The sequence below is a fragment of the Ranitomeya variabilis genome, chromosome 4 (assembly GCF_051348905.1).
Source record: "Ranitomeya variabilis isolate aRanVar5 chromosome 4, aRanVar5.hap1, whole genome shotgun sequence".
NCBI classification, from domain to species: Eukaryota; Metazoa; Chordata; class Amphibia; order Anura; family Dendrobatidae; genus Ranitomeya; species Ranitomeya variabilis.
In genome coordinates, this window is record NC_135235.1 from 503,600,864 (window position 1) to 503,619,474 (window position 18,611).

Sequence of the window (18,611 nt, forward strand, 5' to 3'; positions counted from 1 at the left end):
AAAATTAAAAAATACAGGCCACATATCGAACAGTGTGGTATCTCGTTAAAAATACTACTCTTTCAAGTTGTTATGGCTGCTTGATGACTGTGTTAAATGCTCAAACTACTACTACCACCATCATCATCTTCTGCCTAGAGGCAGTCACTGCACACATAGAAAGTCTGAGGTGCAGAGTGTAAACACTTGGGCGGTGTTGTACTCTGTCTCTGTATTACGAAGGCATTTGCTCCCTCCAATAAAAGCGGTACTGCCAGAAAGTGAGGAACCATGTTCACAGTTACCGCCAGAGAGCGAGGCACCGTGCGCTCCATGACCAAGAGTACAGCACACGTTCGCAGTAGAGAGAGACAGTTTATGCTCCGTGTTCATTATTGCAAAACAATAATGAAAGGGCACAGAGGAATGACAGAGGACGTTGGTGCGGTCAGCAGGGTACTCCCTCAGCATTTTCCCAAACAAAGCACTTCTTGCGAGATTCCCCCATGCCTCAGGGCCAGGGCGATAGGAGGGTCTGAGAAAACTCTCCCCGAACTTTGTCAGTGTTCCACTGCCTCTGCTAGATTGGAGTTGTGTCTCTCTCACATGTACTCCTTGCTTGGCCAACAAACTGTGACCTCTTCTGCCAGCGTTTTTAGATGTGAATTTTTTCAATAATTCAGCAAGAAGGGCCCTATGGTCTTCCAACATTGTAGTACACCTGTCTGTCTCTGGAATAAGAGATATAAAGTTCTCTTTGTTGCGTGGGCCTAGAATTGTCAACAATTAGTATTGCCTGTCACCTAAAATTTTGAGAATGCGAGGGTGACGGGAAAGGCAGCGTAACATAAACTCAGCCATGCGTGCAAGACTGCTAACAGTCGATACTTCCATGTCCTCACCAAGAGGACAACTGACCATGGTCTCCTCCTCCTCGTCTTCAGGCCTCCACAACTTTTGACAAACCTCAGTAATATCATTGTCAATACATCACTGTAAATACATTCCCCTGTAGTTTTTTTCTCACCCACCTCATTGTAGATTGTAAGTTGTCACGTGCAGGTTTTTTTTTTGGGGGGGGGTTTAATTATTGTTATCGCTGTTACTTAGTGTAGATTGTAAGCTGTCACAAGCAGGGTAGTTTTATTTATGTTTAATTATTGTATTGTTATCGTTGTTACTTAGGACTGTTGCATTTGAAACTGTAAATATGTTGACGCTATGTAAATAACTATAAATATTAAAATTAGAACACAGAGAAGCAGGATGGAGATGTTAATTATGGCATCATTGCCGATCACCCATCTTGGTGAATTCCTCAAAGTTTTGGAGGATGGTACATATGTCTAACATCCATGTCCACTCCCGAGATCTTATGTTTGAAGTCAGAACTGAATACCGATGGCCTTGTTGATGCTGGTAGTCTACAAATAACTTCTTCTGCTCACAAATCCTTTCAAAAATATGCAGTGTAGAGTTCAAATGCATGAGAAGAACATGACACATCAGTCAGTGAGCCAGAAGCCGCAAGTGCTGCAGAATCACGGCAAGGGTGGATGAAGCTCTAGCTGATTTTCTAAAATGGGTACGCAGAGCCTAGTACTTTTCATAGCAGATCTGGCACCTTTGTGTCGCTTTTCTGAAAACGTTCAACAATGAGGTTAAGCACATGGGCCAGGCATGGCACGTGTGTGAGCTTGCCTCGACACAGAGCAGCCACCAGGTTCCAGCCATTGTCACACACGACCATGCCTGGCTGTAGGTTGAGCGGTGTCAGACACAGATCTGCCTGCTGTTTCAGAGCTGTCCACAACTCTTCATCATTGTGCGGCTTGTCACAGCATATTACCTTCAGCACATCCTGTTGCCGCTTGGCTGAGTCAGTGCTGCAGTGCTTCCAGCTTGTGACTGATGTGTTACTTTCAGACATGGATGTTGAAGAGGACGCAAAGGAGGAGGAGGTGCAGGAGCTGTAGACTGTGGGAGCAACCCAGATTGACGTAGGGCCTGCAATACTCAGGGTTTGGAGGACGTGCACCACCCCAAGGTCAGACTGGGTCCCGGCTTCCACTGTTAATCCAGTGTGCCGTTAGTGAGATGTACCGTCCCTGACCACAAGCACTTGTCCACGTGTCTGTTGTTAGGTGGACTTTCTCAATAACAGCATTGTGGAGGGCACGGGTAATGTTGTCGGACACGTGCTTGCTTTTGTGATGTCGTGACGGCAGACTGGAAAAAATTGTGGTGGCTGGGTAATGATTACCTTGTGATGGTCACCACCATCAGGTTGCGGAAAGCTTAAGTCTCCCAGGGCCTAAAATGCAACATTTCCAGAGCAAGCAGACGACAAATGTGTGAATTTAGTACTGAAGCGTTGGCTGCATATTTTGGCTTGCGTTCCAAGGACTGGGGTATGGACAATTGAACGCTGCATTGGGACAAGGAAGTGGACGTGCTTGTTGATGGTGCTATTTCAGTTTGTTGTGCAACTGCAGATGCAGGGCATGAGGCATCTTAAAATGCACCATGGACTGTGGATTGGCTTGCACGCACAACATCGGAAGAAGCAGTGGTATCACCCGCAGACACTGTTCATGGAGCCTTGTGTTCAACCAACAAAGTCAGGTGCTTTGCTGCCATGTGCCTAATCATGCTTGTGTCAGTTAGGATGGGATTTTTGCTACCCCTGCTTCTGCGGGCATGGCCGGTGGTGCAAATGGCCTTTTTGGGTTTATCAGCACAGTCTTTAAAAAACAACCAGGCTGTTACAGGGACATTCAGTGTTTCCCTCTCCCACACCACCTGCTCACTTTGACCACTGTCTTTCGATGTTCCCCAAGGCTCAGTCCTAGGACTCCAACACTTCTCCATCTACACCTTCGGCCTGGGACAGCTGATGTAATGGCACGGTTTGCTATATCATCAGTACACCGATGACACGCAGATCTACATATCTGTACCTGACATCACCTCCTTAGTGATCAAAATCACACATCTTAACGCTATTTCATCCTTCTTTTCTCCTCGCTTTCAAAAAGTGGACATGGACAAAACAGAATACATCATCTTTCAACCATCTAACAATAAATAGACATGAGAGCTGTGTATGCATCCTTCGATACCACTTTAGTAAGAGGGAAAGTTTGCCCAAGAGAAAATGATATTCCAGACATTCCTGGCCTTTTTTGCACATGTTTTGCAGTGGTGAGCTTCATCTTCTTGGTGTGGATGTTGTAAATTTCAAAGTCGTCATCAATACCATGATTGTCCATATCTTGTAAAGTTGAAATCTGGTGTTTCCCAGGCTCGTGGTTAGCTAAGTTTAGTGGCATTCTTTTAACAGTGTTCAATACACTATAGCAAATAATTTTCAACTGTGACATTTGGATATTATTGGTATTATGTATGGGTGAAGATGAAGAAGCTTGTGCCACAGGTGTGTTTATAGTTACGGACAGTTCACTCCTCTTTAAACTTATTTTTTCACAAGCATCCATCAGTTTGTTTGGTTTTCCTCGAACACTGATCTGCTTTCTCTAATTCAGCATCTCTCAAACATGTTGCACTTTGCCCTTTAGACAGACATGTGCGTCTTTGGCAACATATTTGTGACAGGCATTTTTTAGGCCGAGTCCAACACGCGCATCTGTTACACCGATCTTCTGATGGGCATGAAACACATTCTGGTAATTGGTGGTGGATAAATAAAAACATTGTAGGCTGTATCCTGGATCTCATACCCTCCATAGCTACCGCTGTTATTAATCATGTACATTCCTATTCCTGTCATCACCATGCCCCTTTTCCTGATCACTTCATCCAACGATTCGTCTGCCATTTTTTTAAACAAAAAAAGCGCCTTCCCAGCATCAACTGTGTAGGAAACCACTTTACAGTTTTGCAAGGTGTTTGTGATGCCTGTAAATAATTAAAAAAAATAAATAAATAACCCCCCCCCGGGGAAATGTTTGACAGCCCATGCACTTAGTGTATGGGCATTACAAGTCAAGGAGACCCGCTCATTGACATTGGGCCTACTTTTTAATGAGGCCTTCCTCCACCTCTCATCATTTTCCACCACTAGATCACCAGGGTTCATGTGTTCCGTGCTGCTACAGACAGTCAATTTTTGGGCAAGGGTGTCTAGGATGGCCATGCTATGTTGTTAATAAATGTATCCCCCTTGGGGAAATGTTTGTCAGCCTATACACTTACTGTATGGGCATTACAAGTGTAGGAGACACAATTCTTTACATTGGGCCTAGGTTTTAATGCGTCCTTCATCAATTTCTCCTCATTATCCACCACTAGATCACCAGGGTGAACGTGCTCTGCACAGTGAATTTTGGGCAAGGGGACTGTGATGGCACTATTTTATTTAGTAAAAAAAAGGACCCCATATTGGGGAATTGGGCATGACATTACATTGGGCCTACTTCTTAACTCTGTCTCCTGCAATGTGTCCTTTAACTGCCACTAGATCACCAGGGTGAACGTGCTCTGTACGGTGAATTTTGGGCAAGGGGGCTGTGATGGCACTATATTATTTAGTAAAAAAAGGAGCCCACATTGGAGAATTGGGCATGACATTAAATTGGGCCTTCTTCTTAACTCTGTTTCCTGCAATGGGTCCTTTAACTGCCACTAGTTCACCAGGGTGAATGTGCTCTGTACGGTGAATTTTGGGCAAGGGGGCTGTGATGGCACTATTTTATTTAGTAAAAAAAGGATCCCACATTGGGGAATTGGGCATGACATTACATTGGACCTACTTCTTAACTCTGTCTCCTGCAATGTGTCCTTTAACTGCCACTAGATCACAAGGGTGAACGTGCTCTGTACGGTGAATTTTGAGCAAGGGGGCTGTGATGGCACTATTTTATTTAGTAAAAAAAAGGACCCCATATTGGACAATTGGGTATGACATTACATTGGGCCTACTTCTTAACTCTGTCTCCTGCAATGTGTCCTTTAACTGCCACTAGATCACCAGGGACAGGCAGTTCCCCAGTAGTTTCTCTCCATCTGAAAGCCTAGTACCAGCAGATCAGTCACTGGTGGCTTTTAAAATATGTTCTTCTCTGAAAATCCACATTGTTTCAGAGTCAGATATACCTGGCTGAGATACAGCCCGCACTAATACATTCTACCTGTAGATCAGGCAGCATGTATCAGATGTCAGGTTTCTTTTAGATATTCAACTAAGTGTCTCAGACAATTTTGGAATTATGAAAGCATGTAAAGAATATATAAGTAAATACATTTTTTTTTTACATAGAGCAGCATGGCATGGGCAGCACAGTGACTCAATGGTTAGCACTGGAATTCTGAACACAGGTGTCAACATAGTATCGAGAAGAGCTCCCACTATCGGGAACAGGATTTCTCCCAGTATGTATCACACAAAAACGAGGAAAGATGAAACGTGGCTTCATTATAATGGTTTTTATAAATTTGGTTCAAATCATTGCAAAACTTGCGCTCATGCTTTCGTTACTAAAATTTTCAATAATTCAGACAATTCGCGGACATTTAATATAAAACAGTATATCAATTGCAACCCTACATTTGTAGTGTATAAAATTGATTGTACTGCATGTCAGCTTTCTTATATCGGGTGTACTTCGCGGAAATTGAAGGTTCGCATTACTGAACATTTGTATGATATAGTACATACGGGTAATTCAACCCGCAGTGCATCGGCAGCATCTAAACATTTTATCACGCAGCATGATCGAAGTACCAAGTTTTTTCAGGTTTATGGTATTGAACATATGAACAGACCCTTGCGGGGTGGTGACGTCAATCGGCGTCTCCACACTCGTGAGGCTTTTTGGATATATTATTTAAATACACGATCTCCAATGGGATTAAACAAACGTAATGAACTGATGTATTACTATTAATGTTTAATTGTGTGGTTTATCATGTTTTTAATGTTTTGAGTCCTTTTTTTGTTGTTATTCACATTTGTTTTTGATTCAGATATTCAGGACCTTCGATATATCATCTGACATGTCATGTGATTGCTTGTAGAAATTTCATTTGTTGTTAGTTTCTATATAGTGTTAATGTGCATTCACATTTGTAGCTTGGATAAAGATCCGCTTGGATTGAAACGCGTCGCTGTTGTCCTGTGTGCCCGTGGAGAGCTTTATAGCCATCGTTTTTAAACAGGATTTAATAAAGATATAACGCCTGAATTTTACCATGGAGCTGGAACACGTTTTTTTTTTTTTCCCTTTGGATTTGGCCTCGTTGATCAGCGTGGAGTTCCGTGCACCTGCGGTGCTGGCTTGGTGAGCTGGCTTTTTTCCTCTATTTCTATACATAAAAAATTAAACACGTCTTCTTGCCTTCCTTCGCACCCACAGCACGCAATATCCTCATCCTCTATAGCTGGTGTACGGGGTAGGCGGCATCATATGATGTCCATGCTGTCCATGACGGGCACGCCGATGTCAGCTGCCGATCTCTGATAGGCTGGCAGCCAATGTTGCTAATACAGCATATGAGACAAGACTAATAAATACAGTGAAAAGTAAAAAAAAAAAGCTTAAAAAAGTTCTAATTACTCCCTTCCCCTCCATTAAAAATGAAGGTAGACAAAATGTAAAAAATACACATATGAGGTATCACGCATCCAGAAAAGTCCAATCTATCATAATATAAAGAGAGTTACCCAGGTCAGTAAACAGGAAAAAATTCAAAAAAACAAACTAGCATTTTATTGGTCACACAATACTGCATAAAATGCTTTAATAAGAGATCCAAATGTCATATCTATCCCAAAAGCGTATGAATAAAAACGTTGTCTCATTCCACAAGAACTAAACCCTCACACATCTCTATTGACCAAAAAATTAAAACGTTACGGTTCCCAGAAAATATTGACACAATGAAAATTATATTTTTTTTTCACCACTAAAATAATTTTAAAAAACGGAACAAGTTTGGTATCGTCATAATCGTGAAGATAAGGAGAATCATATTGCCAGGTTATTTTAAATATTTTGCAATGAATGGGGTAAAAACAATTCTCAAATATAATGTCAAAATTAGTTTTTTTTTTCATAATTTAACTGCACTTGGAATTTTTTTTCCGTTTTCCACTAGACTACTTGGTAGAATGAATGGTGTCCTTCAACAGTACAACTCGTCCCCCAAAAAACAAGCCCTTATACTTCTAAGTGTACAAAAAAAATACAAAAAATGTACAGCTCTCAGCAGTAGGGGAGAAGTAAATGAAAAAGAAAAAACAGAAGTTGGAAGGGGTAAATGGTGCTTATAAGAAGGAAAAGAAAAAAAGAAACAGTTATGTAGCAGTTCATTAGCTGCGCCACTAGATGGCGATGTTGCAGTATATAGTATATATAAACATGGTTTCTGCGTCTGAACCCTCAGTGCAGACGTGGCCTTATGCTGTGTGCAAATGGGTTGGCTGTGTGCAAACGGGTTGGGGTCAGGTTGACTCAGTCTGAATATTGCTATAAATATCAGCTGCCAGATGTGCGTGTCTGATAGACCTGAATAACATATGATAAATATGTTTTTTTATATAACTTTAATATATTTAGCTTACAAACTATGTTTGCCCTCAGTCTTAGGTCTTAGGCTACGTTCACATTTGCGGTCAGCGCCGCAGCGGCGCCGCATGCGTCATGCGCCCCTATATTTAACATGGGGGCGCATGGACATGCGTTGTGCTGCGTTTTGCGCCGCATGGCCGCAAGCGTTGGACGCAAGAAACGCATCAAGTTGCATTTTTTTTGCGTCCAACTTTCGGCCAAAAACGACGCATGCGGCGCAAAACGCAGCGTTTTAGCGTGCGTTTTGCCGCGTTTTTGTTTGCGTTGTGCGCTGCGGCGCCGACGCTGCGGCGCACAACGCAAATGTGAACGTAGCCTAATTCAGATGTCAGTTTTTCATGTGAGGCCTATCTGTGTTTTTCGCAGATTGAACTCATTGCCAACTAAAGAAGGCAGTGCCAAAACATAGGTAAGGCTACGTTCACATTTGCGTTGTGCGCCGCAGCGTCGGCGCCGCAGCGCACAACGCAAACAAAAACGCAGCAAAACGCATGCACAACGCTGCGTTTTGCGCCGCATGCGTCGTTTTTTTCATTGAATTTGGACGCAGCAAAAATGCAACTTGCTGCGTCCTCTGCGCCCCGACGCGGGCGCCGCAGCGATGCATGCGGCGCAAAACGCAAGTGCGCCGCATGTCCATGCGCCCCCATGTTAAATATAGGGGCGCATGACGCATGCGGCGCCCGACGCTGCGGCGCTGGCCGCAAATGTGAACGTAGCCTAAGGCCTCTTTTACACTAGCGTCGTGCACTGCATGTCGCTATGCGTCGTTCTGGAGAAAAAACACATCCTGCAAAAGTGCTTGCAGGATGCATTTTCTCTCCATAGAAATGTATTAGCGACGCAGTGCGACGCATTGCCACACGTCGCAACCGTTGTGCGACGGTTGCGTCGTGTTGCGTCAGACCGTCGGCACAAAAAAGTTACATGTAACGTTTTTTTGTGCGTCGTGACCGTCTTTTCCGACCGCGCATGTGCAGCCGGAACTCCGCCCCCACCTCCCCGCACCTCACAATGGGGCAGCAGATGCGTTGTAAAACTGCATCCGCTGTCCCCGTTGTGCGGCGCTTTCAACGCTAGCGTCGATGCGCCGCAACGTCACATAGCGACGTGCAGTGCACGACGCTAGTGTGAAAGTAGCCTAAGGCTGAAGTCACACTAGCAATTTTAAAATCAGTCCGATTTTGATGCAGGAGAGTCAAACGAGTGTAATGCAAGTGTCATGCGTTTTTTATGCGAGTACAATCCGAATTTTCACACCTTTACATCCAAATGCAGTGTGATTGCTATCCAACTGCAATGAGATTTTACCAAGAACTTTTACACAGAGAAATTCTCTAAGGCCGGGGTCACACTAGACCGTAATACGGACGAGTGCTATGCGATAAAAAATCGCATAGCACTCGGCCCAATGTTAATCTATGGTGCAGCTCCCATCATCCGATATTTTCTCCACCGTATTTCGGATCCGAGGGAACTCGCAGCAGGCTGCGATTGTCAGCGTATCTCGGCCGAGACTCGCCAATGCAAGTCTATGGGTGCGAGAAAAAATCGGATTACACACGGACCATGCGTGTGCATTGCGAGAAATACGCAGCGGTGTTCTATAGAAAAGCCGGTAATTCAATTGCCGGCTTTGCATTTCTCCTTCACAAACCCGACAGGATATGAGACATGGTTTACATACAGTAAACCATCTCATATCCCCATTTTTTTTGCATATTCCACACTACTAATGTTAGTAGTGTGTATGTGCAAAATTTCAGCGCTGTAGCTGCTGAAATAAAGGGTTAAATGGCGGAAAAAATTGGCGTGGGCTCCCGCGCAATTTTCTTCGCCAGAATGGTAAAGCCAGTGACTGAGGGCAGATATTTATAACCAGGAGAGGGTCCATGGTTATTGCCCCCCCCCCCCCCCCCGTGGCTAAAAACATCTGCCCCCAGCCACCCCAGAAAAGGCACATCTGGAAGATGCGCCTATTCTGGCACTTGGCCACTCTCTTCCCACTCCCTGTAGCGGTGGGATATGGGGTAATGAAGGGTTAATGCCACCTTGCTATTGGAAGGTGACATTAAGCCAGATTAATAATGGAGAGGCGTCAATTATGACACCTATCCATTATTAATCCAATTGTTGGAAAGGGTTAAAAAACACACACACACATGATTTAAAAGTAGTTTAATGAAATAAACACAGCGGTTGTTGTAATAATTTATTGTTCTCTCAATCCATCAGGAACACCCTCGCTTGGAAAAATAATAAACGCACAAGATACATACCTTCTGGTGAACCGTCTCGTCCCACGAAGTAATCCATCTGAAGGGGTTAACTAATATTACAGGCACGAGCTGCGATAAACCACTCGCTGGTGCCTGTAATCCCCCGGGTGCTGAAAGGAAAGCAGGATCTGTACTTACATTGAGTCGCGGTGAGGCGCCCTCTGGTGGATGTTCTCATGAACTGCAGCCTGGGAACTTTTTCCCACGCTCCAGGTCATATGAGGACATCCACCAGGGGGCGCATCACCGCGACTGAAGGAAATGTAGGTCAATGACCTACATTTCATTCATTCGCCGGGGAATTACAAGCACGAGCACCGCTGAATTTAGCAGGGCTCCTGCCTGTAATATTAGTTAACCCCTTCAGATGGATTACTTCGTGGGACGAGACGGTTCACCAGAAGGTATGTGTCTTGTGCGTTTATTATTTTTCCAAGCGAGGGTGTTCCTGATGGATTGAGAGAACAATAAATTATTACAACAACCGCTGTGTTTATTTCATTAAACTACTTTTAACCCCTTAGTGACAGAGCCAATTTGGTACTTAATGACCGAGCCAATTTTTACAATTCTGACCAGTGTCACTTTATGAGGTTATAACTCTGGAACGCTTTATCGGATCCTGCTGATTCTGAGATTGTTTTTTCGTGACATGTTGTACTTCAAGTTAGTGGTAAAATTTCTTCGATATTACTTGCGATTATTTATGAAAAAAATGGAAATATGGCGAAAATTTTTAAAATTTTGCAATTTTCAAACTTTGTATTTTTATGCCCTTAAATCAGAGAGATATGTCACAAAAAATAGTTAATAAATAACATTTCTCACATGTCTACTTTACATCAGCACAATTTTGGAAACAATTTTTTTTTTTGTTAGGGAGTTATAAGGGTTAAAAGTTGACCAGCAATTTCTCATTTTTACAACACCATGTTTTTTTTAGGGACCACATCACCTTTGAAGTGATTTTGAAAGGTCTATATGATAGAAAATAACCAAGTGTGACACCATTCTAAAAACTGCACCCCTCAAGCTGCTCAAAACCACATTCAAGAAGTTTATTAACCCTTTACGTACTTCACAGGAACTAAAACAATGTGGAAGAAAAAAATGAACATTTTACTTTTTTTTGCAAACATTTTACTTCAGAACCATTTTTTTTAATTTTCACAAGTGTAAAAACAGAAATTTAACCACAAATTTTGTTGTGCAATTTTTCCTGAGTACGCCGATACCCCATATGTGGAGGTAAACCACTGTTTGGGCGCACCGCAGAGCTTGGAAGTGAAGGAGCACCGTTTGACTGTTTCAATGCAGAATTGGCTGGAATTGAGATCGGACGCCATGTCGCGTTTGGAGAGCCCCTAATGTGCCTAAACAGTGGAAACCCCCCACAAGTGACACCATTTTGGAAACTAGACCCCCCAAGGAACTTATCTAGATGTGTGGTGAGCACTTTGAACCCCCAAGTGCTTCACAGAAGTTTATAACGTAGAGCCGTGAAAATAAAAAATCGCATTTGTTTTCACAAAAATGATTTTTTCGCCCACAAATTCTTATTTTCACAAGGGTAACAGGAGAAATTAGACCACAAAAGTTGTTGTGCAATTTCTCCTGAGTACGTCGATACCCCATATGTGGAGGTAAACCACTGTTTGGGCGCACCGCAGAGCTTGGAAGTGAAGGAGCACCGTTTGACTTTTTCAATGCAGAATTGGCTGGAATTGAGATCTGATGCCATGTCGCGTTTGGAGAGTCCCTGATGTGCCTAAACAGTGGAAACCCCCCACAAGTGATACCATTTTCGAAACTAGACCCCTTAAGGAACTTATCTAGATGTGTGGTGAGCACTTTGAACCCCCAAGTGCTTCACAGAAGTTTATAACGTAGAGCCGTGAAAATAAAAAATCGCATTTGTTTTCACAAAAATGGTTTTTTCGCCCACAAATTTTTATTTTCACAAGGGTAACAGGAGAAATTAGACCACAAAAGTTGTTGTGCAATTTCTCCTGAGTACGTCGATACCCCATATATGGGGGTAAACCACTGTTTGGGCGCACCGCAGAGCTTGGAAGAGAAGGAGTGTCGTTTTACTTTTTCAATGTAGAATTGGCTGGAATTGAGATCGGACGCCATGTCACGTTTGGAGAGCCGCTGATGTGCCTAAACAGTAGAGACCCCCCACATATGACACCATTTTGGAAACTAGACCCCTTAAGGAACTTATCTAGATGTGTGGTGAGCACTTTAAACCCCCAGGTGCTTCACAGAAGTTTATAACGTAGAGCCGTGAAAATAAAAAAATCGCATTTTTTCTACAAAAATGATCTTTTTGCCTCCAAATTTTTATTTTACCAAGGGTAACAGGAGAAAATGGACCCCAGAAGCTGTTGTACAATTTGTCTTGAGTACGCCGACACCCCATATGTGGGGGTAAACCACTGTTTGGGCGCATGGCTGAGCTCGGAAGCAAAGGAGCGCCATTTGACTTTTCAATGCAAAATTGACTGGAATTGAGATCGGACGCCATGTCGCGTTTGGAGAGCCCCTGATGTGCCTAAACAGCAGAAACCCCCCAAAAGTGACCCCATTTTGGAAACTAGACCCCCCATGGAACTTATCTAGATGTGTAGTGAGAACTTTGAATGCCCAAGTGCATCACAGAAGTTTATAACGCAGAGTCGTGAAAATAAAAAAAATATATTTTTTAACAATAAAGATTTTTTAGCCCCCAAGTTTTTATTTTCACAAGGGTAACAAGAGAAATTGGACCCCAAAAGTTGTTGTCCAATTTGTCCTGAGTATGCTGGTACCCTATATGTGGGGGTAAACCACTGTTTGGGCGCACGGCAGAGCTCGGAAGGGAAGGAGTGCCATTTTGGAATGCAGACTTTGATAGAATTGTCTGCGGGCGTTATGTTGCCTTTGCAGACCCCTAATGTACCTAAACAGTAGAAACCCCCAACAAGTGACCCCATTTTGGAAAATAGACCCCCCAAGGAACTTATCTAGATATGTGGTGAGAACTTTGAATGCCCAAGTGCTTCACAGAAGTTTATAATGCAGAGTAGTGAAAATAAAAAATATTTTTTTTCCCACAAAAAAGATTTTTTTAGCCCCCAAATTTTTATTTTCACAAGGGTAACAAGAGAAATTGGACCCCAAAAGTTGTTGTCCAATTTGTCCTGAGTATGCTGGTACCCCATATGTGGGGGTAAACCACTGTTTGGGCGCACGGCAGAGCTCGGAAGGGAAGGAGCGCCATTTTGGAATGCAGACTTTGATAGAATTGTCTGCGGGCGTTATGTTGCGTTTGCAGACCCCTAATGTACTTAAACAGTAGAAACCCCCACAAGTGACCAAATTTTGGAAACTAGACCCCCTAAGGAACTTATCTAGATATGTGGTGAGAACTTTGAAAGCTCAAGTGCTTCACAGAAATTTATAATGCAGAGTAGTGAAAATAAAAAAATATATTTTTTTCCAACAAAAAAGATTTTTAGCCCCCAAGTTTTTATTTTCACAAGGGTAACAGGAGAAATTGGACCCCAAAAGTTGTTGTCCAATTTATCCCGAGTACGCTGATGCCCCATATGTGGGGGTAAACCACTGTTTGGGCGCACGGCAGAGCTCAGAAGGGAGGGAGTACCATTTTACTTTTTTAGCGCAAAATTGGCTGTCGTGTTTGGAGACCCCCTGATGTACCTAAACAGTGGAAACCCCCCAATTCTAACTCCAACCCTAACCCCAACACAGCCCTAACCCTAATCTCAACCCGATCCATAATCCTAATCACAACCCTAACGATAATCACAACCCTAACCCCAAAACAGCCTTAATCTCAACCCTAACCATAACCCTAATCAAAACCCTAAATCCAACACACCCCTAACCCTAATCCCAACCCTAACCCTAATCCCAACCCTAATCCCAAACGTAACACTAATCCCAACCCTAATCCAAACCCTAACCCTAATCCCAACTCTAACCCTAACTTTAGCCCCAACCCTAACTTTAGCCCCAACCCTAACCATAACTTTAGCCCCCGTCGTCACAAAAAAAGTTCAATGTAACCTTTTTTTTGTATGTCGCGTCCGCCATTTCCGCGGATGCGTGGCCGTAACTCTGCCCCCTCCTCCCCAGGACATAGACTGGGCAGCGGATGCGTTGAAAAACTGCATCCGCTGCCCACGTTGTGCACAATTTTCACAACGTGCGTCGGTACATCGGGCCGACGCATTGCGACCGCCCCGTACCGACGCAAGTGTGAAAGAAGCCTAAGGCTACTTTCACACTAGCGTCGTATTCGGCCCATCGCAGTGTGTCGGGCCGACGTACCGACGCTAGCGTTGTAAGCGCCGCACAACGGGTGCAGCGGATGCTGTTTTTTCAACGCATCCGCTGCCCCATTGTGAGGTGCGGGGAGGCGGGGGCGGAGTTCCGGCCACGCATGCGCGGTCGGAAATGGCGGACACGTCGCACAAAAAAGTTACATGTAGTTTTTTTTGTGTCGACGGTCCGCCGAAGCACGACGCATCCGTCGCACGACGGATGCGACATGTGGCAATCCGTCGCAATGCGTCGCTAATGCAAGCCAATGGAGAAAAAACGCATCCTGCAAGCACTTTTGCAGGATGCGTTTTTTCTCCGACGCATTGCGACGGAAGCCAAAAAACGCTAGTGTGAAAGTAGCCTAACCCTAACCCTAGCCCTAACCCTAACCCTAAATTTAGCCCCAACACTAACCCTAACCCTAACTCTAACCCTAACCCTAACTCTAACCCTAACCCTAACCCTAACCCTAACCCTAACTCTAACTCTAACCCTAACCCTAACCCTAACCCTAACCCTAACCCTAACCCTAATTTTAGCCCCAACTTGTCTTCTCCTGCCGGCCGGCAGATGGCAGCAGATGGCGGGCGCACTGCGCATGCGCCCGCCATGATGAAAAAGCCGGCTGGCAGGAGAAGACAGAAGAGGACCCAGGGACCCCGGGTGAGTATGATAGGGTCCCCGAATCCCCCTATTTCTCTGTCCTCTGATGTGCGATCACATCAGAGGACAGAGAAATAACTGATCGCTTTTTTTTTTTTTGCGGTCGCCGGTAAACTGTTAATTACCGGCGATCGCAAAGCAGGGGTCGGTGCAAACCGACCCCGATCATGTTCTTTGGGGTCTCGGCTACCCCCGGCAGCCGAGACCCCAAAGAACATCCGGGTGCCGGGCGGCGGGCGCACTGCGCGTGCGCCCGCCATTTTTTCCCGGAAAAAAGATGGCGGCGCCCATGGGGAGACACGAGGAGCACCGGGGGAGGTAGGTAAGTATTGGGGGGCTATTGGGGGCCATCGGGGACCACATTTCTCTGTCCTCCGATGTGCGATCACATCGGAGGACAGAGAAATTAAACGGCAAATTGCGTTTTTTTTTTTTTTGTTGCGACCGCCGGTAAACGGTTAATTACCGGCGATCGCAACTCGGGGGTCGGTAAAAACCCCCCGAATCATGTTCTCTGGGGTCTCGGCTACCCTCGGCAACCGAGACCCCAGAGAAAATCCGACTCTGGGGGGCGCTATTCACTTTTTCCACAGCGCCGTTAATTAACGGCGCTGTGGATTAAGTACCCTTAGCGGCCGCCGTTAAAAGGCGTATCGGCGGTCGTTAAGGGGTTAAATCATGTGTGTGTGGTTTTTAACCCTTTCCAACAATTGGATTAATAATGGATAGGTGACATAATTGACGCCTCTCCATTATTAATCTGGCTTAATGTCACCTTCCAATAGCAAGGTGGCATTAACCCTTCATTACCCCATAGCCCACCGCTACAGGGAGTGGGAAGAGAGTGGCCAAGTGCCAGAATAGGCGCATCTTCCAGATGTGCCTTTTCTGGGGTGGCTGGGGGCAGATGTTTGTAGCCACGGGGGGGCCAATAACCATGGACCCTCTCCTGGCTATTAATATCTGCCCTCAGTCACTGGCTTTACTACTCTGGCGGAGAAAATTGCGCGGGAGCCCACGCCAATTTTTTCCGCCATTTAACCCTTTATTTTAGCAGCTACAGCGCCCAAATTTTGCACATACACACTACTAACATTAGTAGTGTGGAATATGCAAAAAAAAGGGGGATATGAGATGGTTTACTGTATGTAAACCATGTCTCATATCCTGTCGGGTTTGTGAAGGAGAAATGCAAAGCCGGCAATTGAATTACCGACTTTTCACAGATATCGCGCTGAATGAAATATAAATACAGAATATGTATATATGTGTCTCAATGACATATATATATATACTGTATATATGTTTTCCCGAACATTTGAGCACATAAATCCATTAGATGTCGGTTTTGCAAGCTTGCGAGGCATACGGATGCCATACGGATGTCACACGGATGTCACACGGATCATTTGATGCGAGGAAATCGCATCCTCGCACTGCACACGGATCACTGTTTTTGAAACATTTGTGTGATTCTCGGCCGTGAAAAACGGACCGTTTTTTTATACGTTAAGTGTGTCCCCGGCCTAAGTCATTTATACATCCCTTGCAAAGGAAATATTCTTCAAAACTTATACAGCTCTGGCAAAAATTAAGAGACCACTGCAAAATGTTCAGTTTGTCTAATTCTCTCCTTATAGGTATTTTTTTGAGTAAAATGTAAATTGCTCTTTTATTCTATAAACTACTGACAACATGTCTCTGAATTTCCAAGCAAAACATTTTGTATTTATTTTCTGAAAATGAGAAACGGTTAAAATAACAACAAAATGCAGTGCTTGCAGACCTCAAATAAAAAGACAAGCTCATAATCATTTAGAAACAACAATACTACTAATGCTTTAAGGCATGCTTTCTTGCGTCTTGGTATGCTTTCCACCAGTCTTTCACACTGCTTTTGGGCGACCTTATGCCACTCCTGGTACAAAAATGTAAGCAGCTCTTCTTTGTTTGATGGCATGTGACTATACATCTTCCTCTTGTTTACATCCCAGAGGTTTTCAATGGGGTTCAGGTCTGGAGATTGGGCTGCCCATGACAGGGACTTGATGTGGTGGTCCTTCTCCCACACCTTGATTGACCTAGCTGTGTGGCATGGCGCATAGTTCTGCTGGAAAAACCAGTCCTCAGAGTTAATAGCCAGTAAAGGTTTAGGGTACGTGTCCACCTTCAGGATGGCCGGCGGTTTGGACAGAGTGGCAAACCCGCTACGCCCCCTTCAGTGACGCGATGATGCCGGATGTGTTCATTGCACACATCCGGCATCATCGCACCCCACACATAGGGCCCTGTGTTTTACCTTGCGGCGGCGCAGCGGCGCCGCCAGGTAAACGGACATGCTGTGATCTTAAAAGACGCACCGCATGTCCGGAATCGCAGGGCCACCGGGTGCATGTTACGTACCACGCATAGTGGAGACGGGATTTCATAAAATCCCCTCCACTATGCTGTAACATCTGGACGCTGCGTGATTGACGCTGCGGCTCTGCGCAGCGTCAAACACGCAGCGTTTCCGGAACGTAGAAACATACCCTAAGTGTACAGTTGTGAGCTGATATTATTAGCCTGGGAAGCTTCATGGGTATTACCCCCATCCAAGGCTATAAACATCTGCCTCCAGCCATCAGCTTTCCCTCTGCTGGTTAAGAAAATTGCGCTGGAGCCCACGCCTTTTTTTCCGAAAAATAATATTTTATTAATTGAATACATGTACAGTAAGCTGCACACACACTGTACTAATTGTATTTGGCACATACATCTATATATCTACCTATTCTATGTGTATTTACTATATGTAATTCATCTATTCTATCCTGTCGGCTCCTGCTGTGATTTTACTGTACACGGCAGATGAATTGCCAGCTTTTCTTTTATCTTTCTATCTATGCAATATAAATACACACACACATATATATATATATATCAGTGGCGTAACTACAAAGTTATGGGCCCCGGTGCGAACTTCCAAATGGGGCCCCCCCCACCATAAAATTCAATGTAAGCCCCATAGAATACAATGCAGCCCCCCTCATAGTATAATGTAGCCCCTCCATACAGGGGCAGTGACAAAGACACGAGCAAATGGTGACGAGGGGGCAGAGGAGAGGGAACAAGGGGGCAAGGAAGACAGGCACTAGGGGACACATGGGGGCTAGGAGGCAGGGGAGAAGGATACAAGGGGTCTAGTGGGCAAGGGAGACTGACACAAGTGGGCAAGGGAGACTGACACAAAGGGCACACGGGGACTAGTGGACAAGAGAGACTGGCACACGGGGACACGGACTAGTGGGCAAGGGAGACTGACACACGGGGAATAGTGGGCAAGGGAGACTGATACAAGGGGACTAGTGGGCAATGGAGACTGACACACGGGGACAAGCACAAGGGGACAAGGGAGACAGGCACAAGGGGACACATAGGGACTAGTGAGCAAGAGACTGACACAAGGGGACAAGGGATACAAGCACAAGGGGACACACAGGGACAAGTGGGAAAGGGAGACTGACACACAGGGACTAGTGGGCAAAGGAGACTGACACAAGCACAAGGGGACAAAGGAGACTGACACAAGCACAAGGGGACATAGGAGACAGGCACATGGGGACACACAAGGACTAATGGGCAAGGGAGACTGGCACACGGGGACACAAGCATAAGGGAGACAGGCTCAAGGGGACACACAGGGACTAATGGGCAAGGGAGACTGGCACACGGGGACAAGGGACACAAGCATAAGGGGACAAGGGAGACAGGCACATGGGGACACACA